Below are 3,151 nucleotides of genomic sequence, written 5' to 3' on the forward strand. Positions count from 1 at the left end.
GCCCAGTCTCCCTCTGGCTGGTACCCTCTGAGAAGTCCACGATCCACTGGGTTCCCCCTCTCTGTCTACTCTCATCTCTCCCTGTACTCCTTGTCTCCACCATGTGGTCCCTCCAGATTGTCCAGCTCTCTCTTGACAACCCCTAAGTCCTCCAGAAAAACTGTATATTTCTGACCTGACACACCAAACAACCTTTCTCACTCTTATATAAACACCATGGTATCAGAGTGACTCCTGGGGTTTAGATGGATGCAATGTCACAGGTATCCTTTTTTCTTCAGCCCCCAATCACAAATGTGGAATTTTCTAACATCACTCCACTCCAAGACTCGTCCAGGGTCAGGGTGCAGTCACCATTCTTGGGATTTCATGGGCATCTGTACTCACTTGTTAAATCCCTAACTGCCTCTCTTTTTGGAAACCTGGAATGGGAAAACTGACTTTTACATTGTGACCTATTCTTCCCTGATTTATTCCTTTACGTTAACTTTGTCTTTTGAAGCTAAAACACCTTGTCTCTGGTGAGAGTTTCGAAAACCTACTTTTGAAGTCTAAATCCTAATCATCTCCCCTCTTGGTCTCTGAATGTCCTGTTTTCTAGGGCAGTGAGTGGAGGCTACCTCAATTCATTCCTGAAATCAAGGAAATGAAGGAATTCACTGATAAAGAAAAACAATAAGGTCTTCTGAGATTTGCTTTAAATTAATCCGGGAAAGGGTTCTGGGATGAGAGGAGTGGGGAAGTATAGATGAAACAAGATTAGCCATACATGGATAATCACTGAAGCTAGGTGATAGCCCATGAGGGTTCATCCTACTATTCTTGTCACTATCTTACTACTATTTTCTCTATGTTTGATATTTGGAGCACTTGCATATTATAAAGTTTCCCTTATATTAAGATAAAAGGAACCTTCAAGAGGTCAGTAAGATGGGTAGGCTGCACACCGGGAGCAGGAGATGGCAGGATGGTGAAGCTGATGGTGGAACTGATGGGGCAGGTGGGGCAGGGCACCAAGCTGGACCTCCGGGGGTATAAAATTCCTATCTTTGAAAACCTAGGTGCCACCTTAGACCAGTTTGATGCTAGTGATCTTTCTGACAATGAAATCAGGAAGCTGGATGGTTTTCCTTTGTTGGGAAGACTGAAAATACTGTTAGTGAACAACAATAGAATATGCCGTTCTAGGTGAGGGACTTGATCAGGCTCTGCCCTGTCTGACAAAACTCATTCTCACCAGCCATAGTCTTGTGGAATTGTGTGGTCTGGACCCTTTGGCACCCCCCAAATCACTGGCTTACCTAAGTATTCTGAGAAACCCTGTAACACATAAGAAGCATTGCAAACTGTATGTAATTTATAAAGTTCCATAAGTCAGAGTATGGGTTTCCAGAAGGTAAAACTAAAAGAGGGTCAGGAAACAGAGAAAATGTTCATGGGCAAACGGGTGCACAGCTGGCAACGGATGTTGCCAGGAGAAGCCAAACTTTCAGCCCACGTGCTGGTTTGCCAAATGACAAAAAGAAAGGTAGGATGTAGAAGCAGTCAACAATGCCACAGCAAACACATTAGCTCTGGCAGGAGGGGAGCAGCTCTAGAGCTTGCTACAGTCCGGTCAGGTACCTGGCGGAGAACGCAGATCGGACCCCATGGACATGGAAAATAATCCAGTCACAGATGGGTCCTGAGCTGTGTGTCCTGAGTATCGACAGAATGGATCACATGTCCCCCTGGGACAATCCTGCTTTTTGAATATGGAGTGCCAGCCTTTGTTGTGTCAGCAAAGAAGAGCTTGTAAGCATTGCTGAAATGTTTAAAACCACTACTGGTAACTTTGTAATATAAATTTTGAAATCTAAATGCCAGTTTTCTACAAATAGCAAAAATAAAGGACACTCACTGAGCTGCCAAAAAAAAAAAAAAAGGTAAGTAAGACCCTGGAAACTACAATCTAGGAAGGTTAAGAAAAACTTTCTTCCAAAAGGTTCTGAAGCTATCTCAATAGTGTTTGCTGCTTTTTCTTTTGTTTCAAATTCCACAAGAGCAAATCCCTTTGGATCTCCAGTAGTCTTATAATGTTGGTATATGGATGCTGATATAAACAACACTGTCACATTGACCAAATACTCACTCAACCCAGCTGTGACGGACATTTTTGGGAAGTAAGTGCTATAATAAATTAGAAGCAGTACTAAATATGTAAGGATCCTTAGGAAGTCAGTACATTTTTACTTGAATATTAAAAAAAATCATAAGAAAAGAAAAGAAAAGAAATCAGTTAACATCTACATCTTCCTCCTGTTAAAAAACAAAATTCAACTGAGTAAATGTGAGGTTGTAACTGGCTTTATTAAGTGATTCATGATCAGGCAGCATCCTGTCTAGTGAGTAGAATGGTGCTCCAAGGGTTAGTGCAGAAAGGATTTTATGAGAAGAGGGGCAAGGGAAGAGAACTATTAACAAAAGAAAAGGCTGGCTGAGTGGCTCAGTTGGTTAAGAGCTCACTCAAAGGTTTGAGCTCTGAGCAACAGCAGTTTGAGTCGTGCCCGAGCTGAGCTGCTGCTGAGCTGCCAACAGGTGACAGGATGGCTCAGCTAAAATATAAAAAAAAAGAGAAGAAAACAGAATTATTTTTAGGCCAGGACATCTATTTTGAGGGGAAGGGACCACCAAAGGTTTTATCATGCAGGCTGCCTCTTCTTCCTATGCAGTGGCTCACGTGACAGATTACCACATGGCTGTTGAGCAGATAATTCTAGACTGATTGACTAAGATTGCATTTCTGGGGGAGGTTAAAACTGTGATTAAATCAGGTATTAGATCTGGGTTAGGTATTATGGGCTTTGGAGCACAAGTGATGCCATTTTGGGTGTGAGCCTTTCTGTTTAACACCCCATTATGCAATGATGTTCAGGATTTAAGTAATTGAGGGTTATAAAAGGAAATCGAGATGCAAAACAGCTTGATGGGATTTGTAAGTTTGAAAGGTTATGGTGGCTGATGGAGAGTGCCCCTAGGCCAGCGGTTCTCAACCTTTCACAGGGGTCGCCTAAGACCATCGGAAAACACATAGTTTCGATGGTCTTAGGAACTGAGACACGGCTCCTCTATCCATCTCCAGGCCCACATGCAGATACGCCCACATATGAGT

General features: G+C 42.7%; 1 pseudogene; it reads left to right on the forward strand.

Moving 5' to 3' along the window:
- Positions 1-967: 967 nt before the first annotated feature.
- LOC109371827 (U2 small nuclear ribonucleoprotein A' pseudogene) lies at positions 968-1,688 on the forward strand (annotated as a pseudogene).
- The last annotated feature ends 1,463 nt before the right edge of the window (positions 1,689-3,151 follow it).

This window comes from Hipposideros armiger, unplaced genomic scaffold (genome assembly GCF_001890085.2).
Source record: "Hipposideros armiger isolate ML-2016 unplaced genomic scaffold, ASM189008v1 scaffold_593, whole genome shotgun sequence".
Classification (NCBI taxonomy): Eukaryota; Metazoa; Chordata; class Mammalia; order Chiroptera; family Hipposideridae; genus Hipposideros; species Hipposideros armiger.